The sequence below is a fragment of the Perognathus longimembris genome, chromosome 28, assembly GCF_023159225.1.
Source record: "Perognathus longimembris pacificus isolate PPM17 chromosome 28, ASM2315922v1, whole genome shotgun sequence".
Taxonomy (NCBI): domain Eukaryota; kingdom Metazoa; phylum Chordata; class Mammalia; order Rodentia; family Heteromyidae; genus Perognathus; species Perognathus longimembris.
This window is the reverse complement of record NC_063188.1, coordinates 5,837,611-5,863,204: the sequence shown is the minus strand read 5'-3', so window position 1 is coordinate 5,863,204 and position 25,594 is coordinate 5,837,611. Positions and strand designations below refer to the sequence as shown.

Here is a 25,594-nt window from a genome sequence, read left to right as displayed (position 1 = left end):
ACTTATGTGATTAAGAAGGTAATATTGGGCCCCTAGAGCCTGTTCTTCATGCTTTCCATCTTACCTGCCATGTGATGTGCAGTTTCTTTCCTCCTGCACTCTCCACCATTATGTGCTGACTGGGCACAGGCCTAAAACCAATGAAGCCAGCTGACTAACCACTGAAACCTCAAATAATAAACAAAATATACCTTTCTTTCTTATAACTTGCTAATCTGAAGTATTATGTCACTATGACTTAAACATGACTAGCACATAAAATTTTTTCTTTTATTTTTATTTTCAAGGTGATGTACAGAGGGGTTACAGTCACATAGTTAGTGAGTACGTTTCTTGTCAAACTTGTTACCTCCTCCCTCATTTTTCTCCCACCTTCCCCCAACCCCCTCCCCCACACCAAGTTGCACAGTTAGTTTACAACATATTGTCTTGTAAGTATTGCTGTTGCAGTGGTTCACCTTTTACCCTTTGTCTCACCATTTTGATGTTCCCCTTCAATTCCCTAATTCAGACAAACAAAACTTTGAGATTCATAATGAAACAAAGATGCAAGGGTAAAGCAATGAACTAATTCCTACATACCAAATGAGCTATAGGAATTAGATAGCTGTCAGTTCAGGTTGATGCAGTAAATTAGCATTGGCTTGCTAAAACTACTATTTATATTTTATAGTTCCAAGGAACAGGAGATTGAAGATCAATAAACAAGCAGATCCATTGTCTGGGAAGGGTCTTCTTCCTGGCTTGCCCATGGCTGTGCCCTTGCTGTGCCCCCATAGCAAAGAAGAAAGAATGAGAACAAGTGCTCATGTTTCTTTTTGGAAAAGTACTAATCTTGTGCATTAATACTCTTGAAGGACTTCAATGGAGGGAGAAAGGCCACTATTAGGATGACTTTTAATAAACAGAAGAGAACAGTGAAAACACAGAAATGTAATTTAAGAAAATGGCCTGGAGGCATGGTTCAAGTGGCAAATTGCCTAACTAGGGAATTTGAGGCCTTGACTTCAAATCCAATGACACCAAAACAAATCAATAGAGAGGCTTAGAGAAGTGACATTCAGTATAAAAATCCAGAAAATATTTCTGAGGATTATATTCCATAGAAGGGCCCAAATGTCACACAGGAATGTCTATACGTGGATACCAAATCATTAACTTAAATATTAGCTCTCTTGTGCACACCACTGCTGTTAAAATGCTTTCATTTTAGTAATTTTTATATTCTAATATTTATATTATATATCATACGCTCCTTAGGTAATAGAGGCCATGAGGATATGATCACCACAATGAATAAGTTGTTCAGAGTAGCAGTCAAAGCAGCTTTCACCTTAAGGAGCTATAGAGATGATTGATTTTCTGAAATACCAAGAAAATAAGTTTATGAGTTTATATTTACAATAGTAAAGGCAAGAAGTAGAAGCAGAAAACTAAACACTGAGAGAACTAAAAACAAAAAGTGGCATAATGGTCTACCTGGTAGAGTGGGAGCACAAAACCTTGGTAATAAATGAGCTACTAGCTGATGTTGGTAGTGTAATCACTCTCCCAAGTAGTTAGAATCCATGATTGTTTTTTTATCCAGTTTCAAAGTATGTGATTTTAAATAGCATACTTTGCAGTTGAAGTAGCTTTTAACTTGCGTATTTGGTCAAGCAGTAAAAATTGTTAGAGAAAAGGCTGACAATTAATGCCTCCAGAACTTTTCTTCCAGCCTAAGCATTGATATAAATACAAGAACTATTGTGTCTTCAGTGGTATATTCCTTCAGAGGAATTGATGCATGGTGGAGTGGAGTGTGATTCCTCTCATAACTCTGCTAGTTCACATTTCGGATCTTGAAGAAAACAGGTGGATACAGAATAATGATGATACATTTCCAAAACTTAAAGTGGTCAAAAAAAGAATCACTGGATATGAACCAATGTTTTCCCAAGCTACACTTAGTGGTCGCTCCAAGTTCACACATTAATTGTATCATCATGGTCATGAGTCCCTCCATGCGTAATTGAAAGAGTAGGGGGAAGCTCAGGCTTATTTTATAGATGAGCCAACTGAGTATACATATGAATGTAAGCCAAAACGTGTTGGCAGCTTCCTTACAGTAACATACAGGGGAACTACTCCCTCTATAAGAGACATAAATCTCATATATAGATAGAAAATCTTCCCAAAGTTTAGATCTTCTAGTAGTACATCTGATAATTACCATAGTTTGTAAGGTCAAGTAAGCCTAGCTATACTACAAATAAATTAGGAAGTAGCCAACTAACCTCTGATTAGAAGCTTGAGGGACATAATTCTACAGATTACAATATGAGGGTTTGTGGGGCATACCCAGATGCCTTGTGTCAGAAAGAGGCAATTAGCTAGCCCCGCCTGTTTCCCAGCCCTATGGTCACATGTGGCTATTACGCCTCCCAGCCTTGAGACCACGTGTGGCCAAGATGGCACCTGGTGGTGAACCTGGAGGCGGTCCTGTGGGCTATGACATAGAATTAGGCCGCCTCTTAGGATTGGTCCCTAGGCCCTCCACTCTTGATGTACAACTCAGGCCTCCCTTCACAGTCCCTAGATAGGTGCACATACACCCCTCCCCTTCCTGCCAATCTTTGACCTGATTGGCTCTTGTGCCTTATTTAATAGAAGGATCTACCTCAATAAAGCGAGATGTGTGCAGACATTCTCCCGGACATGTCTGATTGTCCTCCAGCTAGGGGGGCTGGGTGGGGGCGGTCCGTCGACCCTTCTCCTTTCTTGGCCCACCCTGGTCGAGGCAAGCTTCCCCATCTCTCCTGCAGGTCGGGAGAGCGCTGGGGGCTGAGACCCTGACAAGGGTTTTCTTGTGTTTTTTTTTCCCCCGATCATATAGCAATACCCACCACAGACCATCTGCCATGAAAGATATTTTGAACAATTAAATAAAAACACTGATAACTTGATAACTTGGCATTAATAGTATTTTAATTGCAGGCCATTTGAGAATAAGTACAATGGGAGTGTATAATGATGTGCCCATTTGGCCTTGGTCCATACATAGTCTTCACCTATTCCTAGAAGACACAGACAAATTAATGAAGCATAAATGGCTTCAAAATGAAGTTTTCTTTGGCTCTCTTTCTGAATGCTATCCATTGACCTCAGTTCCCTACTATCAACATATAGATGCACTTCTTAAGTAATGATCATGATAAAAATGATTTTTTTTTCACTTTTAATTCATGACAGTAAGACTAAGAAATGTAAGTGAGGTAAATACTCTTACCAATATATTTTATTAAGTTGTCTTAAATGGAATTCTGTGATTTTATATTATTTATCTTTTAAATGAAAGTTATCTTTTAGAAAAATTGTGTAATGTAAGTTAACAAACTATTAATATTGATTCTCCTGAGAGTAACAATTATGACATAATTTATGGTCAAATTTGTTCAGTAACTGAGTGAATGGACTTTCAAATTGTCTACTCCCTTGGTTATAATTATTTCTGTAGATCTTTCATTACCTTTATTGGATTTGGACCTTGATTATTAACCTGTCATACACATTGTCAGAATTGAGTTCACTTGTTGGACATCTGGGTGGTATACATCACAGAGATCTTATATTTTAGGACTCCATTATGTCACATTCTGTATTGATGAAATTATGGTATTGGGAAACCACTAATTGTTCCTATCAGCTTGGAAAAGTTAGGCTTAACAAGTAGCTATAACTATAAAGGGGCAGCATGAAGAAATTTTTGTAATGCTTAGTGATTATAAAGGTGTGTATACTGATTGTCATGATGAACTATATATAAGTCTACACCACATATAGTAAGAAATGAAAACATACTGTCATCTTACTGTATACATATATTGATTTCCTAGTTTTGATATTTTATTGCTATGTAAGATGTTTGTAAGATATAATCATTGGAGGAAATTGCATGAATATTGCACAAGAAGTTGTTATACCACTGTGCTGTCTTTGAAGTTGTTCCTTGGAAATCTAGAGTTATTTAAAATTTAACAGTGAAAATGTCCCTTATAATCATTAGTCTGTGAATATTTTTATTATTGATACATAATCATCAAATGTTAAAATTATTTTTACTAGTAATTTTCCCTATCCCCACTTCGACTGATTCAGAACATACAACTGTAATTGCTATCCTTAATTATTGCCATGAATTTTGATTGAGGCTTTTGGCTTCTATGTAAACTCTCTCTAGGTCAATTTCCATTATCTCATAAAAGATAAGAAAATCACATGTTTTTATGTGACATAAAAGTATGCCATGATTTTTGGGGTCTGGCTCACTTCACTTAGTATGATTTTTTTTCCAAGTCCTTCCATTTCCTTACTAATGGGGCAGTATGCTTCTTCTGATAGAGGCATAGAATTCCATTGTGTGTATGTATCACATTTTGTTGATCTACCCATCTACTGAGGGGTATCTGGGTTGGTTCCATATATTCACAAGGACAAATTGTGCTGCGATGAACATAGTTGTGCTGGTGGCTTTAGTGTGTTCTTGCTTGTAATCTTTTGGGTAGATGCCCAAAAGTGGGGCTGCTGGGTTGTAGGGAAGCTCTGAACTCTATGGTTTCCCTCATAGGGAATAATTAATACATTTCTAGGATAAACATAGCAGAAGATCACAATAGTTATGCCCCTACGAACACACAAGGCTAAGCGAAATGAACTTCATGTTATGGAAATAAGTGGTATATCACTGTTGTAATTAATTTCAACATGCCTTGTGAAACCGCAAAACTTTTTCCCCTTCCTATTCCCTTCCTGTGGTTTTACTCCTGCTATTACTGTAAATGTTTATACGTGTATGGGAACTAGGGATGAGAAAAGGAATACCAAAATCAAGAGACGAAGGATAAAAAGACAAACCATTGCAATCTCAATACTTACGAAACCAATTGGTGTAAACCAACTGTACAATTCATGGGGGGGGGTGTAGGGAACAGGGGAGGGGGGAGATGGTGGAAAATGAGGGAGGAGTAACAAGTTAGATAAGAAATGTACTTCCCTTACATATGAAACTGTACATCACTTTGACAATAAAGAAGAAAAAATTATACCATGATTCACAGATCATATGAATTATCATGGCATACTTTTTCATAAATTTTTTTTTTTTTGGCCAGTCCTGGGCCTTAGACTCAGGGCCTGAGCAATGTCCCTGGCTTCTTCCCGTTCAAGGCTAGCACTCTGCCACTTGAGCCACAGTGCCGCTTCTGGCCGTTTTCTGTATATGTGGTGCTGGGGAATCGAACCTAGGGCCTCATGTATCCGAGGCAGGCACTCTTGCCACTAGGCTATATCCCCAGCCCTCATAAAATTTTTTGAAAGGCTCATTGTCTAAACAATAGAGGGTTAATTACTTAGTATGTGAATTTCCTTTATCCTTAAGTTTCCATTAACAGTTTACTCTATATTGCTACCATGTCAGGAAAATCAGTATTTCATATTTGCTTAGGCTGTCTCTTTATCTAGACTACCTTGTATTATCTCATGCTAAAAAAGGTACCTAGATTTGAACTTCTGACTCAGACTGGCTCTTTCCACAATCCTTTTCTTGAATGCTCTAATTTTAATTTTATTTACAAATTGACATTCATTTGGTATATTTCTTAATTCAACATAGAAAATCAAGTACAGTTAGCTTTCTCTGTGAGTTCTAAATTTTTGGATACAATGAAATGTGGAGCAAAAATATTCATGACAAGTTTCAGCTGTAATAAACACATAAAGATTGTACTGTTATTTGCTAAATAATAAAACAGAGCTATTAACATAGTATTTACGTTATAGTAGGTACTATAACCTACAGATAAATTTAAGATATATAAAAGTGTATATAGCTTAAATGAAAATACAACAATATTTCATCTAAGGGATTTTTGTAATGCATTTTTGAATTTGTGTAATCAGCAGGAATTATGTACTTAGTCCCCAGGGATATATAATAATCATTGTTCTATATCCTAGAAATAAAAGTCATATGTTCTCACTAAGTTTAAGTTAGGTATTTTTAATATTTTTAATTTTTTACTACCCTATTTCATAAAGACCTTTCAGTCACTCATATGACAGTGTATTTATTATAAAATATCAAAGAACTGTAATTGGAAGAGTGAGATAATTGATTAGCTGAGTATTCATGAGAGTAAAATTAATCCACACAGCAAATTTATAATTCTTTCTTGTCGACAGATGATTTACAAATTTGTTACCCTCTAACATTGCTGGTGCATGAGACTGATGTGTTCATAGATAAACTGAAGTGAAATCTGGTAAATATTTTAATATAATTATATACGAAAGAAGAAGCCAAAAGGAGCATGTGGCTGCTTCAGAAAATCAAAGTATGTTTCTTATGTTTTGGATTATACTTTGCAAAGTGTGGGAAAGGATAGTGAATTTTAAAACTGAGTGATCACTCTATATTTCATATAGATATATCTATATCTACCTATATAAACAGAATTATAAAAATTAGGGCATATTTGGGAATCAAACAATGAAAGTCTGTCATGATTATAAGGTACAAATAAGTAAAGTGGTCTTTATAGTTGTTATTGAATAAATGGAATTTAACTCCTCCTGGTTACCACCATATATAATATACATAAAACATAACATTTGAACACTGTTTAGTATTCAATTTTGATTGGTTTCATATCTTATTTTATGAAAGTGTGATGCAATAAGAAATGCAATGACATTTCTTGTTAATTTTGTATAATGAGACTTCAGAACGACTAATATGACTAGATTCTATGCTGAAGCAGATAGAGCTCTGTTCAAGTAAAACAAATGGATCCAATGGTTTTTTCCTCTATTTGTGTTTCCTTTAACTATTTCTGATTCAGGAATGCCATCTGCCCGCCTTTGTGATGATAGACAGAAGTAAGATAATAGATACCTTCATCTGTGCTGCAAACTTCCAGCTTTGCATTGTCACAAAGTAACGTGATCCTGGTAGTTGCTATGGTAAAAAAAGGTTTCCTGCTGCAAAGCTTGTTTTTGAAACTATTTTTACAGATGACTCAGAAACTGAAATTAAATATTTATAACCATTCATTGTATTGCAGAAATAAAAGTATCTATAGAGGTCATCTAGTGCAAAAACCAAATATTTTACAATTTTAATATGAGCCCAAATGAAATAAAACAAAGCAAAAGAAAACATCCTTCTCATCATCTGAATTCATATATTTAGTGATCCAGTATTTATGACATCTTAACATTGATTTGCACATTTAATATAAAGCTTTTTTCTTCTCAGTTTTGTGAGGGAAAACATTATAATTTACAATATCACACTATTACTATTTTTTAACCAGTGAATTAGAATCATGTATAATATAGTGATTTTATTGGTTGAATAAGTGTGTCAGTAGTCAACTTCATATTATGTGTAATTTTATGAAAAGAAATGGAAAGAATTTATGAGTAGAGATATATTATAACAGATAAATAGAAAATTGATTTTTTACTATACAAATAACAGTGAGTTAGTACTTGCATGAGCACTGTTTTATTTTCATATTTTCCTTAATGCAAAATTACAAAGCATAAAAATTTCATGTCTTTAAATTTTAACTTCTTTCAAAAAGTGTTGGACAGGTTGCAAGGGACTGACTACATTCAGAGAAAGAAATGCTTGATTTAAAAATGAGAGTACTATTCCTTTTTATCATTTTTTTTAAAAAAATGGAACAAGCCTGATATGGTAATAAACAGCTGCAATCTTTGTAGGAAGGTATGATCTTGAAGACCATCTGAAGTAGAGTATTAAGCCAGTCCATGATACATATGAGCCTCTATTTAAAAATATTTAGTATTTGGACAAGTCTGTCTACTTTATCTTAAATATCTGATACTCTGTTTTCAATTTCTTCTTGTTTATTTGGTAGGTTCTAAATATTGAGCTTTTTACTTGGGTAATTGAGTTACTCTTTTCCAGGACTTCAATTTGCTTTGTTCAAGATTTAAATTTCTTTTTTTCTTGTATCATGCATAAATCAATCTTATGCTCAGACTATCATCTTTGTGTGTGTGTGATAGACCTGGGACTTGAACTCAGTGCCTAGATACAGTCCTGTACTTGTTGCTCAAGGATAGCATTCCAGAACTTTGAGCCAGAGTGCCGTTTCTGGATTTTTGGTGATTAATTGGAGATGATAATCTCATGGACTTTCATGCAGTCTGGCTTTGAACTGAGATCCTCAGATCTCACTCTCCTGAGTAGCTAAGATTACAGACGTGATCCACCATGACTTGGCTTTTATTACCCATTTTAACTCATTCAATGGTTTGTATTCTCTTGCTATTTGCTCAAATACACTTTGAATTCATCCAATTTTCCAAACAACTGTTTTTTTTTTCTTTTCATAATAGAAGAAGTTCAAAATAGAGTATCAGAGGTTGAGGATAAAGTAGAAAACCTATAAAAAAATAGTCAAGAATTACTTTATTACAGAGATTAAATTATTCAGCAAAACAGTCCTTCAATTGATAAAGAAAAATCTGCTATGATAAAAAAGCTAGAGTAATTCATAGCTACTCTAGCAGCACTGCAAAATATATTTACTGTAATCCTATTCACAGAGAAAGATAATATAAAACTGAAAAATAATTGGAAGGATAAAACCTGTTCAATGAAATGATGAGTTGAATATGGGAAGGAAAACATAAACAATAACACAATAGGAATCATAGCATATTTATCAATATTAACTGAAAAATAATGGCATTAATATCGAATCTATTATTTAGAATGTCAGTTTCTATCAAAAAACGAGATTCAATCATGGGTTGAGACACAACTCATTGACAAAGACAAAAGCAAGTTTGAGGTACATGAATGTGTAAAGGCTTTCCAAACAAATAGAACTTAGAAAAAGACTGGTGTAGACAGACACATAACTGATAAATTTAAAGATAAGTCAGTCGGAACACACAAAGGACATCAACTCATGTTAATAAAGTAAAGCTTTGAAAAGAAAATTCGTTGATAACCACTTGCTTGGAACTGTGGTTAATTCCTGTAATCCTAGGTACTCAGGAGGCTGAGCTATGGGATTGAGGTTCAAAGCCAGCTTAGGGAAGCAAAGTCCAGGAGATTCTTTTTTTCTTTTCTTGTTTATTGTCAAAGTGATGTACAGAGAGGTTACAGTTTCATACATTAGGCTTTGGGTACATTTCTTTTTTTTTTTTTGCCAGTCCTGGGCCTTGGACTCAGGGCCTGAGCACTGTCCCTGGCTTCTTTTTGCTCAAGGCTAGCACTCTGCCACTTGAGTCACAGCGCCACTTCTGGCCATTTTCTGTATATGTGGTGCTGGGGAATCGAACCCAGGGCTTCATGTAAACGAGGCAAGTGCTCTTGCCACTAGGCTATATCCCCAGCCCCTGGGTACATTTCTTGTAACGACCATTATATCACTGTGGTAATTAGTTTCAACATGCCATGAGACCGTAGTTTCTATTGTTCATGATCCTCTTATATCCCCTTCCTGTGGTTGTACCCACACTATCATTGTATCTCATCTGAGTACCCTGGATACTGTATATACTGGTATTAGAACTAGGGAAGCGAAAGGGAATATCAAAATCGAGAGACAAAGGATAAAAAGACAAATGACTCGAAAAGCAATACTTGCAAAACCATTTGGTGTGAACCAACTGAGCAACTCACGGGGGGAGTTAACAAACAGGAGATTCTTATCTCCAGTTATCTACCAGAAAACCAGAAGCTCACTTTGGCTCAAAGTAGCTGAGTTCTATCCTAGAGCAAAATAGCTCAGGGACAGCAGCTAAGCCTTGAGTTCAAGCACAGCAACCCATAAAAACATAAAAATTAAAAAGAAAGGAATTTCTTTGGACATGATGGAGTAGTAGACAGAAAAAAGAAAGATTCACAATAGTTAATTTTAAAATACATTTTGAATAAAAGGCACAATTCCATTAGATTTGAAATTATACAAATTGAAAATGAAAGCCTTTTGAAATAGTTTCAGTAAGGGAGAAGAGAAAGGGGAGAATGAAAGAAGAAATTAATTGAAGCATATTATAAATGTATATAGAAAAGTAGCAGAGAAAACCATCACTATAAGTGATATAAGCCAATACAAATTAGTACCTTTGCAGGTGGCACTTCACTTTGAGACAGGAAGTGGTGAATGTCAGAATTAGTTTATTATGATATCACAATTCTAGAACCATAAGCATGATGGTAACTTTATAGCACAAGAAATTCTCAGTAGACAGGAGACAGTACAGCTCCAGAGAGATTACATTTTTGTGAGTAATGATAAAACATGAAAAGTAAGAGCTCATAACCATAGTCCTAAGTCTTGATTAGACTAAGATTTTTAAGAGCAGACCAAAATGTTTTTCATTGTTTCTGGTTTAAACCTGAACATAGATATAGAATAGTAGATGTCAAGCTACCTGGTATAGTAGAATTTTGGTAACAAAAAAAGATGTCAGCAAGTGAGAGTGAAAAGCTCTGGTTTAAGACCCGGTACCAAGAGGAAACAAAGCATCCAAGTGTAAATGAATCCTGTGCTCTCACAGAGGACTACTCAGAACTTGGGGTGGGGAAAGAGGTATAGTACTCAAATAAAGAAGGTATTCTCTTTATCTATCTATCTGTATGTAAGTATTGAATACAAGTCCTGGGTGCTGTCCTTTAGATATTGAGCTCATGGCGAATGCTTTACCATTGGATCCACCTCTATACTACAAGGTTCTGCTGGTTAATTGCAGATAAGAGTCTCATGGTCTTTATAGCCTACTCTACCTTGGACACTTTATAGGCCCATTTCATCCTCTGGAACACCTACAATTATAGACATCAGACACTGGCACCAGTATAGAAGCCAGGTTTTGAATCATTATCAAACTGGGTAGGTCACTGATATAGATTAACAAAGTTTTAGGATGTAACAGCAATGAACTTTGAAAATGTGAATTTTTGACAGGTGATAATGGTTCAGTCCTATAATCCTAGCTACTCAGGAGACTGAAATATGAGGATACCAGTTCAAAGCTAGCCCCTTCGGAAAGTCCCTGGATAGTCTTTTGTCCAATTATCCACAATGAGCCAGACTAGGAGCTGTGGCTCAAGAGTTAGGGCACTAGCATTGAGCACAAAAGCTCAGGGACAGCATCCAGGCCAAGGGTTCAACACCAAGGACTGAAAAAGAAAAGGTAATACGTATTGTTGTTAGCCTTTTACAGATTATTTTTATCCAAGCTAAGTTAATTCTGAAGTAAATGTTTAGGCTGTTAGTGTCAGTGTAACAAAGGAAATTCAATTTTATTATTTTTGGAATATTTTGTTTTATAGCCACAACTTAATCATGAACTAGGATAGCATTCAACAGTTAGATCAAATACCTATTTTCTCAAGACATGTGAAAAATATTTATGAGTACTAGTTATATAATAAGAGTATTAAATCATACAGTTACAGAGAAATCTTGCTTTATTCATTGGGTTTCTTTTACTTTGAGGTAAATTAAGAAATGAGATAAAAATTTGACTATATTCAGGCTTTCCCTTGCTATTGATTTCTACTTTTATTCCTTATCATGTTTGATAGTAAACAGGAACTTATTTGTGTTTTCTCATATTTGGTAAGATACATGCTCTATGATGGAAAATATAATCAGTTGTGGGGAAAGTTTCCTGCTTTGTTTTTTCAGAAAAATATGAAGGTTGTAGCTGCTGATTTGAACTATCTAAAAATGTCTATTAAGTGCTTTTGTTCTCTGTTGGTATTACTCTTTGAGTGATTTTGATGATTTTTCCTTATCAGTAAGAGGAGGGTTCATTATTTTTTTTTGGTTGGCCATAGAGGATCAACTCTGGGCCTGGGCCCTGTCCCTGAGCTCTTCAGCTCAAGGCTAGGGCTCTACCACTTGAGCCACAGCACCACTTCTAGGAGGAGGGTTCTAAATTCTATTACCATTTTAATCTTCTCCGTGAGTATTTAAAGTTCAGTAGTGTGTGTTTAATCTAATGGTGTAAACCACTTCATTGCATATTTTTTTTATCAACCATTAGTTTGTTTCTTGATTGATTCTGCATGTTTCTCACCGGAAGTGAACATTGTCTCTTCTAATTTGGTTTGAAGTCCATCACACATGCAAATAGGGGAGCTACTCTAATTTGTTTTCCATGTCCCTTTGCTTGCAAGAGTTTGCTCTTGATTTGCCTCCTAAGCCAATGTGTGTTCAGCCTTTGAGACCTGAGAAACTCAGGAGACTAAAGTCACTTTCTCTTAGAACTGACTTTAGAGGGAGTCAAATTTGATGTAGCGTGTGTGGGATCACTAATTCCATATTGTTCATCATCAGAATCCATATCTGATAACTGAAATGTGGTGTCAAACACATTCCTTGATGAATTTTGTGGTGAACTTTGCAATTGAAATTCAACACTGGTATTTCTATAGCTCTGGCTTCCAAGACTTGCCCTGAATGATGACCTGTGCCACCACCCATGATTCTAGCAGATACAGATGGCCCATTGACAGATGCCGAAAGCTCTCTAAATTTTCTACCATACTCTTCAGAACATGCTGGCTACATTCCTCTATCCATGTTTACACCTCACCACTCTATTTCAAATGACAGTCTGACTGAGAATTCCATCAACTCTTCTAATACACCAGAAAGACTTGACACCAAAGAACATTCTTCTGTAAGGGAAAATAGTGATAGTAGTGACACTGAGAAGGAAATCAACCTGTATTGACAAGTCATACATGGAGGAGTCTTTTAAAGTAGGATGAAAATCTCAAAACTAAATCATGGATACATGCACCATAAATCCAAATAAAAATTGTCATGATGGACAAATCAAATGTATTTTCCACAAGAAGAAATATATACTAAGCCCAGCAGAAATTATGAGATATTATTTCTAGCAAAAATGCTATGACTATTGATAGGCTACCATACTACAAATGCTTGTTCACAAATACTGGTTTCCTTTTCCCTGAAATAAAAAAAAATCTTAACGTTCTTAAAATATCAAAGGATAAACATGAATAGTCCCAACTTGTATGAAGTACAAATTAGAAGTTTCCACCTATATGAAAAGTTGGCTCTTGTGAAAAATGAACACTTGATTATGACTACAAACAAGTAAAATCACAATTCATTTATTAAAATTACAAAAAATGCTTGCAAATCTAAAGCCTTGTATTTTGTGTGTCTGTTGAAGCTTCCGTGATGATTTTTAAGTTAATTTCATGTCTCCCATGTTGGGTAGCTTATGTCCAAAAATGTTTATCATTATATGTTGGTTATTGCTTAATTTTCCTTCTATTGATCTTGTTTTCTCTGGCTTTGAAGTAGATTTATTTGGTGGCCTGTTAAGTCCAATATTTGTGTTTCCATCCCATTTTTTAAAAAATATTGAGCCTTGATCTCCGTGGGGAAAAAAAGTGTAAGCACTGAATTTTTTTAATTTTAATTTTTTCCAATCCTGGGATTTGTACTCAGAGCCTGGGTGCTGTCTGTCAGCCTCTCTTTGTACTCAAGGCTAGGGGCTACCACTTGAGCCACAGCTCCACCTCCAGCTCTTTCAGAATAGTTTAGTGGAGATGAGTCTCACAGACTTTCCTGCCAGTGTTGGATTTGAACCACAACCCTCAGATTTCAGCCTCTTGAGTAGCTTTGGTAGAGGATTGAGCTACCGGATCCTTGTTGAAAAATAAAATTTTGAAATGACTAAGATGACCTGATTTTGGATAAACAGTCTTTTGACTATTCTTAAGGCAAACTTATTCTTAATGTATTGAAAATTTGCATAAGATTTAGAAATTGGTGCATAAGTGCTATTGAAACTATCATTTATACAAATATTGGAACAAAAATTATGTATTCAAGTATGCATATTTTAAACTACTGATGAGTTATTTGTATTGTGTTCCTCACAATACTGCCATGTGAATGCCAAGCATAATGCTTGTAATCTGCCTTTTAAAAGGTTTTCCAAAATTCCTCATTGTCTTTAAAAATTATGTCTCATAAATGCTAGGAAACTTAATATAAAACAAATACGCAGGAACTCATCATCCAAAATAGGAATTAGCCCCCCCCCATTGTACAGTTAGTGACAACATATTGTCTTATGAGTATTGCTGTTGCTTTGGCTCACCCTTTGGCTTTTGTCTCGCTATTTTGATGTTCCCCTTCCCTTCCCTAATTCAGATAAACATATATACAATACCCAGGGTACCAAAATCAAATACAGTGACAGCAGTGGCTAAACCATTGGGAAGATAAAAGAAATAAGAAATAATTTCACATAGTACATTAAAAATAACAACAGCAAAAAACCACTTGTTTCCATATCTTGGAGTTCATTTCACTTTGCATCATCTTATGTGATCATATGTACATAGTCATTGAACTATTGTGATTCTTCACTATAACAATCGTAGATATAAACTAACTATTACCAATGAGGGAAACCATACTGTCTATGTTCCTTTGAGTCTGGCTCACTTCACTTAGTATTTTTTCCAGGGCTTTCCATTTCCTTTCAAATGGGGCAATGTCATTCTTTCTGATAGAAACATAGAGTTCCAAAATAAAACAGAAGAGAAACAATAGTATCTCATCTACTTGTTCCAGTATACACTTTGTTAAGCAGAATCACCCTCAAATTGAAATTTAGTATTTGACACAGCCCTGAAAAGTCTTTGATCACTGTCTTCACTCTTTTTACAGCTGTTATGTCCTTGGTTAGGACAAATCAAATCCAACATAGACATTATAATTGGTAACCTGTGCTTCCTGTGAGGCTGTCAAAGAAAAGTAGTTACTTAGATATGATTGACTTCTAAACACTTTCATCTGTATCTCACAGCATCCTGAAGTGTCTTCACTGGCCTTCATCTACTAGTCACAGGAACCCTGTAATTAAACTTATATTATTGAAAGTGACATATTTGTAAGATTCTGGATACAGGGTTAACTCTGATAAAAGATTAATCAAGTCGGTACTTGATGAATAAAATATGCTGTCCTATGTTATACTTTCATAGATCAACATGGATGATAAATCTTTTGATACTGATCTATAAAACTCAAAAGGTCAATCTATGAAATCAATTATTAAACAACACCACAGCTTGGGATTTATAAACAAACACTTGAGTTAACATCATAACGTAAAAATTAAAATATATTGATGAACTCGTGTCAGAGGTCTTTGAAGGAAACCTAAAAATGAGAAGAAAAGCTGTCTCTATATAGTATAAGTATGAAAACAGGTTTTACTGTGGTATGTGACCAAAATTTCACCAATTATTTCCAGCTGAGCATTGCTTACAGTGTTCCATTTCCTTTTGGAAGCATTGTGAGGAGGTCAACAGTCTAGTTGAATGGAGACTCCAGAGACTCATCATCTATTCCTTTTGCCATTATTGTTAACCAAGTTATTTGCTCTGTTTCAATATCAAATTTTTCTAAAGTGTATTTGAAAATAAATACTGTTTCTGGCACACAGTGAATTGTAATTCATATTTTTTCTCTTCCTTGAGTATAGTTTGTGATGTCATTAAGCTTGTTAGGGGACAGTCTTCGATGTAAGATTTACATTTTTAAAATGAGGCCAAATCACAGAAAGAAAGTGATTTTCTTAAGTTAGAACTTAATAATTGTATCACTATTGCCAATTTGAGTTGGATAGTTCTTTGTCATAGGGGTAGTGGTTTTCTACAGATAGTAAAATGTTGGCCTTGAATTATTATGTGCTCCATCATGACAACAATAGCAGTAAAAATGAACAAATAACCTAAATTGTCTCCAGACACTGCTAAATTTTCCTTGGAGGAAAATAGTGTCTAATTGAGAATCATTGGTTTATATCATGTAACACAGCAATTAAAAATGGAGTGCAGGCCTCCCGATTCTTATTCGGCTGCACTACTTTGCACATAAATTGGTACATTGAGGGGGGGTAGATACAGGGAGAGAGAGATAGAGACAGATGCACAGAGTGGAAAGAATCAGAAAGACAGAATAAGAAAGACAGAAAAAAAATAAACCACAGTTGCCTAAAGGTTGGGGTTTAGAGCAAGCAGAAAGAAGACTCTAATTAAGTCATTTATGTGTTCATATGGATGGCGAGACCTCAAAGTAAACTGGAGGAAATTGCAATCTCAGTTTAAATCAGTTTTTTTTTCAAATAAATAAACCTCTTAAAGTTTACTGCTGTGTTCTTATCAATGTAAGGCCCTAAACACACACTTGTGTGTGTGATTTAGATAATTTTTGGTAGCAAGAACTCTTAAAATCATCTTCCTTCATGATTTTTATGAATATAATATATTACTGCTAACTATAGTCAATATAGTGTAATATTAGTCCCTTGAATGTATTCCTCTAATATTAATAAAATTTTGTATTTGTTGACCATAATCTGAAAATGTTTCTAGGTCTCCCAACACCCTTGGCAAGCACCATTTGACTCTCTACTTCTGTAAGTTTACTTTTTAGGATCCACATACAAATGAGAAAACATACTATTGTTTTTCTTTACCTAAGTTTTCTCCTTAATCTCACCAGCACTTGTGATATTTATTATTTTATAATAATCATTGTAACATGTGTGATGCGATACTTTATTATAGTTTTTAATCTATGTTTTTCTGAGAATTAGTGATATTGAACATCTTTTCATATGTATCTGATGGCCATTTCTGTATCTTCTTTTGTAGAATATCTATTCAGGTCATTTTGTCAATTTTTCACCGGGCAACTATTTTCTTGCTACTGAGTTGCTAGGAGTTTCTTATATATTTCTGATACTAATTCCTAATCAGATAAATGAGTTGTAAATATTTATCATATTCTGTTGGTGGTGTTTTTCACTCTGTTGATTGTTTATTCAGTTGTACAGAAGCTTTTTAGTTTTTCATAATGCTATTTTTCACTTTCATCTCTTTTGTTTTTGTGGTTATATCCAAAAAATCATAAGTCAGGTCAGTGGCATAGATCTTAGAATATTATGTTGAATGGGAGTGCTGAAAATGGTCATCTGGGCTTTCTACTGATGATAGTAGGAAAGTTTTCAACCACTACCCCTACCTACAATATTAAGAGAGGGTTCACAATATATGGCCCATTTGGTGTGAAGGTTCAGTTTTTGGAAGGGATGCTGGCAGTTTGTTTTCTTCTCTATATACAAATAGTTGTGCACAATGCTTACAATTTAACGTGCTCATTTATGCGTACAGTTCATTTTAATGAACCTTCATTCTTTCTATACCTATTTTGTTTGAAATTTATCATAAAAGGCTATTGAATTTTGTTACATATTCTTACATACCTACCAACAGGATCATTTGCCTTTGCTTTTGTTGTTAATAGAGTATATCATATTCATAGATTTGAGTAGAATGATTATTGCATCCCTCAGATTAATTCCACTTGATTATAGTCAATGATTGTATTAATTTTTAAATTTGAATTATCATGATTATTATGGTAATTGTATATGAATGTAAAATCACAACTGTTCAGTAGGGGATCATAGAAGAGGGAGAGAAAAGAAGGGGATATTCTGGAATGAAGAAGATAGGGACAACATGGTGAAACCCATTCTAAGCTATTTGGAAATGCAGGGGAAAAAGGAGTATAGGAACAAGGTGGAGAGAGTGAATAGGACAAAAGAGTCATTGTAGGGGCTGGGAATATGGCCGAGTGGCAAGAGTGCTCGTATACATGAAGCCTTGGGTTCCATTTCTCAGCACCACATACACAGAAAATGGCCAGAAGTGGTGCTGTGGCTCAAGTGGTAGAGTGCTAGCCTCGAGCAAAAAGAAGCCACGGACAGTGCTCAGGCCCTGAGTCCAAGCCCTACCCACGACTGGCAAAAAAAAAAAAAAAAGAGTCATTGTAATCATGCATGCAAATATAGTGATGAAACACGCTTATATTATGAATGTTAACTAATTCAAACCTAAAATAGTCCATCAAAGTAAGAAATAAACAAGCAAATAGGAATGCATGTTATACAATATGTTAAAAGGTTCATATAAACACAATATTATAGTAAAATGGCAATATTTTGAAATTAAATAATCCAATCTTAGAATGCCATGATGCAGTGTGTGCAAAAAGATGGAGCAGGGAGTCAGAGGCAGGAAGCATAGCAGCTACCATAGTATTTCTTTATCTTTATAGCAGTCACAAAAATCGAATAGCAAAAGGGTAAGAAGGGCCAATATGGGTCTGCTATCAAAATTTTGATTGGTACAAAAGCATTAACAAAACTATTGTCCATGTATACTGCAAAGTTGTGGCATTTTGCTCTCCTATTTTCAGAATATTCCTGTCAAGCTAAGTTCTTGAAAACATAGTCAAGCACTTCTCCATTGAATAATTACCACCCGCTCACCCATTTGAAGTCTCTAGCTAGTCAGGTATTATTCATGTGATCTGCCATTTTCAGCACTGCAAACCCTTCCATTAGTCTAGAGGGAGTAAACAGGTGAAATTAAGGTCTATTTTTCCCTTTTGTCCATTTGAGCAGGTTGGTCAATTAGAAGAGATTGCTGAGAAAAATAGTTATATTAAGGCATGATTTGGGGCTAATCCAGATTTAGGGATAATAATAATTGTTTTGCAATAGCCAGGAACTTAATCTCCTAAAGAGCAAAAGTAAAACACTTTAAATTGGAATACTGTTATCATTAAGCAAACTGAAGGCTAGGTGAAATTAAAATCTGATTCCACACAATATTTTTACTTCAATCTGCCAATTATGCACACACACACACACACACACACACACACACACACACACACACACGGCTGCTCTGAAGCCTTGTCTTGTACTTTTTTCAGTGTCAACCTCAAATGTCATCTTTCCTAAGATTCATAAGAAAATTTTAACCTCTTCCTTGCCAAAAATGATAGAAACATCAGTAAAATGCAGATTTTAAGATTTATTGACTTTATCCTACAGAAAAATTAGGATAAAGTCAGTGGGTTTAGGTTTTATCTGGCTGTTCCATTTTAGGTCTTTAAAAAGAGATAAAGTGGGCTGGGAATATGGCCTAGTGGTAGAGTGCTCACCTCATATACATGAAGCCCTGGGTTCAATTCCTCAGCACCACATATATAGAAAAAGCCTGAAATGGCGCTGTGGCTCAAGTGGCAGAGTGCTAGCCTCGAGCAATAGGAAGCCAGGGACAGTGCTCAGGCCCTGAATCCAAGCCCCAAGACTGGCAAAAAAAAAAGAGATAAAGTTCTATTTTAACTAGGGATAATCAAATTTAGATTAAAATTGATATCCCACAGGATATATCATATTGCATTAGACTTACACAATGTGAACTGTTTGGAAGAAAAGTCTAGAAGATAAGCTTCAAGATAGTCTCCTAATGGTCTTTGTTCCCTTGGTTCTCATTTCTATGCTGTCCTCTCAACTGTGAAATAAAGGCTAGTGCTATATAACCAATAGAATATGGCAACAATGACAGCAATATGACTTCATGAGAATCATGAATGATATATTGTCTTCTACATCAGTATGTTGTCTTTTTCTCAGTAATACAGCTACCTCTGGGATAGACCTGAGCTCTTAAAGTTTCAAACAACCTTGTAAGTATCTTTCCCAGCCAAAGTTAAATTTTCAGATGCCTGAAACTCTCACTGACATCTAGATGAGAAATATAGAATTATAAAAGTTAAATTTTCAGATGCCTGAAACTCTCACTGACATCTAGATGAGAAATATAGAATTATAATTGTCCAGAAAATGCCTCTGCAGTTCATGGCTCAGGAAAATAATGGAAAATAATAAAGGTTAGATATTTTTATGTCCCAGTAAATAATCTATGAATGAATGTACCAATAGCAATGGTTGAAAACATTAAAGGCTTTTGAATGAATGAATGAATATAAGTAGGAACAGATAATATTTATAGATCATTAATGATCAATTCTCTAGTCATAAATAACTCTGCATATGTCTTTTATCAGGAAAAAACTGCCCTTGACTCATCTTTCTGTTTTCAGTCCATAATTAATCGGTGAATATTAGAACAACACTGATCTCTCCCTAATTATCCCCATCCTCATACATTGCTTCATTGACTGAAGTTTAGAGAAATCTGATTATTTTCATAAAAAATCAATCTGTACTTTTTTGTTTTAGCTAAAATTACTTTAATATGCTCATGCTATTTTATAAATAAGTATTTTATAGGAGGTGTTCTTAACATTGTTTTCAACTTTTGACCTTGTGAGAAATGACCATTACTTAATGCAGGATTATTTGAAAGCTATTCTAATGAGGCTACTTATTTAATGTCACTTACATCTTATTAAATCTTTTAAATCCTGCCCCAGGAGTGTCATTTAATAATGACTGAATAAACTAGTCAAGTCGAACAGTAGTCAATTCTCCAAACTGATGCTTTGCTTTTCGTGTATTTTTCTTTCTCTATTGACAAAGCTTAGACTAACTCAGAATTTGCAGGATGTTTATATACACTGTATGAATGTTTAGGAGAAATATTAATCTAAATTGGACTCTGACGATATCAAAGTATTTATTTCCTAACAGACCAGCATGTTAGATGTTACACACTGTACAAATGGCTCCCATTTTCATCTTATCTTCATTTTCTTTAAGTTACTAAAATGAGATGATTAGAAAGGTGTAGAGAAAGAATTGAACGTGCATCTATAAAATAAATGAAATTTTTGCTTCGTGTGCTTGAGTTTTAAAAGAAATGACATCATTTACATAAATAGTTTCTCCTTTTCTCCTTATGGAGTAGTTATGTATCATTCAAATACAATTTTTCAATAATAATTGTACTACTTATCTACAAGCATTTATGTAAAACATGTGCTATTATTTTGTATGATTTAATGTCTTATGTAAAGGTCAAACATAATGATATATGACCATAATACCAGCACTATGGAAGCTGTGTGATAGGAGCATTGAATGTGAGTTTGAGGCAAACCTTGGCTCTGTAGGAAGACTTTGCCTCAAAAAAAAAAAAAAAAAAAAGAACAACAAAAGATAAACTCTTACAGGTAAATATGATTTAAGGAAAATATAATTGTAATAAAAACCTCACATTAGCATATGTTGTTCTTTAGATTCTTATATACTCAGGCTTATGATTTTAAAAATTATCCATATATTTTCTATTAGTATTTATTAATTCTATAAACAAGCTCCACTATGATAGTTCCACATATGCATATAATGTACTTTTCTTAAATTCAACCCCTCTTTAGTGTTTTAGCCTACTTTTCTCCTTTGTGAAACAATTTTTAATGAATTGCATGATTCTATGAATTATGCATGTTAATAAAACTAGAAATAATTTCTTTTCATGGCTATGTATTGTGGATTGTTGATCTACATAAGTTATTTTATTTATTTCTCTGTTGTTAGACATTGTTTATTTTTTCTAGATATGCAGGCAGGTATGAGATGAAGATGATGGAATAGGACTTAAACATATGCACAAGGATTTCACTGTGCCAAATAGCTAATAGTATAAATTGCTGAAAGAATGGCACTTGTTTCTACAACCTGAACTATATATAACTAAAATGTACTCTACAGGCATACCCATTTACACATTCCTTATGACGTGAGTTTCTACATCCTCACATTTTTAAATACTTTTTACATCAGTTAGTATAGTTTGGTGATACAGAGTATTTCATTGACATGTTTTCATACTTTAAATGCTCCCTGATCAAATTTATCCCTTTCATAACTCTCAGTCATCTTCAACTTCAGAAAACATTCAGTATTTTTCATTATTTGCTTTTCATATATTCCTAAAAGTACTTTGAACTTACTCATCCTATTTCATCCTTTCCTTTCTCCCTCCTTTCTCTGATAACCACCCCATAATAATATCTTTCACAATTCTACATCATATTCTTAATGTGGTATGTTTTTTGTTTGTTTCACCAAGCTGGTGGTTGTGGAAACTTACCATTAGTATTTGAATTTATTTTTTAGAAATAATAATAAGGTTTTGGAAATATTTACTTATGTATGATATATTATATATTAAATATTTTCCTTATGAATAGTCTCTTAATGGAGTACTTGCCACATATAGTTATTTTCGATCTATTCATCTGTTTTAGGCACTCTTTTCTTGATTGTATGTTATGATTTTTATTTTATTACCTCATAATATTTTGTTATGAACAATAGTACAATACTTTGAAGTACAGTAATATACTGGTCTTACTTCTATATGGTGTCTAATATTGATATCTTAAGGAATTCTGCTTTGTGGAGAAATACTAATCAAGAACAAGGCACTAGTGGCTCACATGTGTAATCCTAGCTACTTGGGAGGCTGAGATCTGAGGATCACGGGTCAAATCCAGCACCAGCAGGAAAATCCATGAGACCCTCATCTCCAGTTAATCACCTGAAAATTGGAGGTGGCACTGTAGGTTAAAGTGCTGGAGCAAAAGAGCTCAGGTACACGCACTATCACTTTATCTCATCTGAGTACACTGGATACTGTATATACTGGTATTAGAACTAGGAAAGTGAAAGGGAATACCAAAATCGAGAGACAAAGGATAAAAAGACAAATGACTACAAAAACAATACTTGCAAAACCATTTGGTGTAAACCAACTGAACAACTCATGGGGGGAGAGGGAAAGGGGAAGAAGGGAGGAGAGGAGTGAGGAAGGAGGTAACAAATAGTACAAGAAATGTACCCAAGGCCTAACATATGGAACTGTAACCTCTCTGAACATCACTTTGACAATAAATAAGAACAAAAAGAGAGACTTGATTCCCCCCTACCAAAACAAAAGAGCTCAGTTACAGTGCACACCTGAGTTCAAGACCCACAACAGGCAAACACACACACACAAACAAACAAAAAACACAGGAAATACTAATGAGGATATACTTAGTAAAAATAGAAAAATACCTGTTTAAAAGTTAATACAGCGTCTGGCGTTCAGTGCCTGGGTCAGGTCCGAGTGTCCGAGCTTGCGGGCGGCTGAGGCGAGAGAGGAGTGCCCGGAACCGCTCAGATATCTACATTTCTAGAATATCCACATTTCCATTTCTGTGCCTGAGTTCTGATTCATCATGGATAATCTATCATCAGAAGAAATTCAGCTGAGGGCTAACCAAGTTACTGATGAGTCTCTGGAAAGCACAAGGAGAATCCTGAGTTTAGCCATTGAGTCTCAAGATGCAAGGATTAAGACCATAAATATGCTGGATGAACAAAGGGAACAATTAAACCGCATAGAAGAAGGCATGGACCAAATAAATAAAGACATGAGAGAGGCAGAGAAGACCTTAACAGAACTCAACAAGTGCTGTGGCCTTTGTGTCTGCCCATGTAATAGGACGAATAATTTCGAATCTGGTAAATCCTATAAGGCAACATGGGGAGATGGTGGAGACAACTCAACTAGCAATGTAGTATCTAAACAACCAGGCCGAGTAACAAATGGTCAGCCTCAGCAAACCACAGGAGCAACCAGTGGTGGATACATTAAGCGGCTGATACCAACAAAGATCGCATTGACATTGCCAATACCAGAGCAAAGAAACTCATTGACAGCTAAAGCTGCTGCTGTACTTCTTTATCATTCACTCACTTCTCCAGCTCCTCTTCATTCTTTCACTTTCAAGATGTGAAAGCATTGCCAAAGACAGCCATGAAGGCAGCTGTAGAGATATTTTTTGTTCTATGGGGTTTTTTTTTTGGTTTTGTTTTTGGTTCTGTGGTCGGTGAAAGAGGCAAGGGGGAGGGGCCAGAGATAAAGTGGTTACCTCACCAAAACACACAGGCCACAAAAAAAGATGCATAGCCACAGTAAAGATCTAGCTGGGTTTAATGTTCAACTTAAGTTGCTGTTTTTGCCAATTGAGGCTAATATAATTGGCTGTGGAGCTTTTATACTAAATATTTTTGTTGTTCATCAATATTGTGCAACTATTGCTCCAAAGAGGATAGAAGGAGTTCTGTTAAACTGAGTTTAGTTTGTGGATTCTTAGTGATTCATGTATGTTATGTACATAGATTCTGTGATCCCATTTCACATTGCACATTCAGGAACACTTTGTATAAATGAGTAGCTTTTTATTTTCATATTGTTGATATTATCATGATCTCATTACAGGCCTGTTAACCTCATATATTTGTCATTAGTCCTTGAAGAAAAAAAATAGTAAATATATATGTGTGTAACGAGAATTTCTAAAGCAGGTCTGAAAATTTTTTTGGAAAAATTTGACAAAGTATATTATGTGAATTCACATTTACCTCAATGCTAAGGATTATGTTTAGATAGCGAAAATTTATTTTGATCTCAGGTAGATAAATAGATTGTTTTGGGTTGTGTGTAGCTTTAGACATTTAAAAAGAATTTATATTGTCTTACTAAAAGTGGTTTGGAAAATTATGCCTTTGGTGTAATTCTTGATGATTGCACTATTACTGTGTTTGCCTTGTCTATTGGTCTATGTCCAGAATCAAGTTTATGTAGATCCTTAACAGTGTTAAAAGAATCCACTCTGTATCCATTACTTTTATTTAAAACTAATCTGTATACTACGGAGCTAATGATGTGGAGTGGTTCAACCAACAACCACTGCTTGATTCTTACAGTTTTGTAATGTATACTATATTCTTTTTAAATAGGTAGCATGTTTCTATGACTGTTATTTCCAAGGCAGTAATTTCATTGGCTCATATTTAACAAGTTTAATAAAGCAAAGGTCCATGAAAAAAAAAAGTTAATACATAGGCTGGGGATATGGCCTAGTGGCAAGAGTGCTTGCCTCATATACATGAAGCCCTGGGTTCGACTCCCCAGCACCACATATACAGAAAATGGCCAGAAGTGGAGCTGTGGCTCAAGTGGCAGAGTGCTAGCCTTGAGCAAAAGGAAGCCAGGGACAGTGCTCAGCCCCTGAGTCCAAGGCCCAGGACTGGCCAAAAAAAAAAATAGTTAATACATAGTGTTATCAATTGGTCCCCAAACTTCTCTCCTCCTCCAATCCCAATTCTTTATTCACCAGTACTTTATTCTCTACTTCCATGACATCAACTTAACTTATATACCCCAATATGACTGGGATCATGTGATATTTTTATAACTATGACTGGTTTATTTCTCCTAACATTACAATATCTAGTTGCAATTGTGTTGTGAAGGACTAGGTTTTGTTCACTTACTGCTGAAGAAAATTAATAATAATTATTGCTAAAACTAAATGAGAAGTGTGGTCTATGGCTCGAGTATTATTATGTTCATACAGGAATCTGATTGAAGTTATTGAACATAAAAATCTCAAATTTGAAAAGAAAACCACACGTGATTGTACTTAACTTCAGAGAAATAAGCAAATTAGCAAAATAAAACAAGTAAAAAGTCACAGTCATTCATAATTATTTTGGAGAAAATATAGGCTGTGTATTGTCATATTTTGATTGATGTCTTAATCAAGAGAGAATTAGCCTCAAATGGATTAAGAATATGTCATGAAAGCTCACAAATTAAATTCAATTATTTCACATG

General features: G+C 34.8%; 1 pseudogene; it reads left to right on the top strand.

Moving 5' to 3' along the window:
* Positions 1 to 23,018: 23,018 nt before the first annotated feature.
* Positions 23,019 to 23,677, top strand: LOC125343453 (annotated as a pseudogene).
* Positions 23,678 to 25,594: the final 1,917 nt, after the last annotated feature.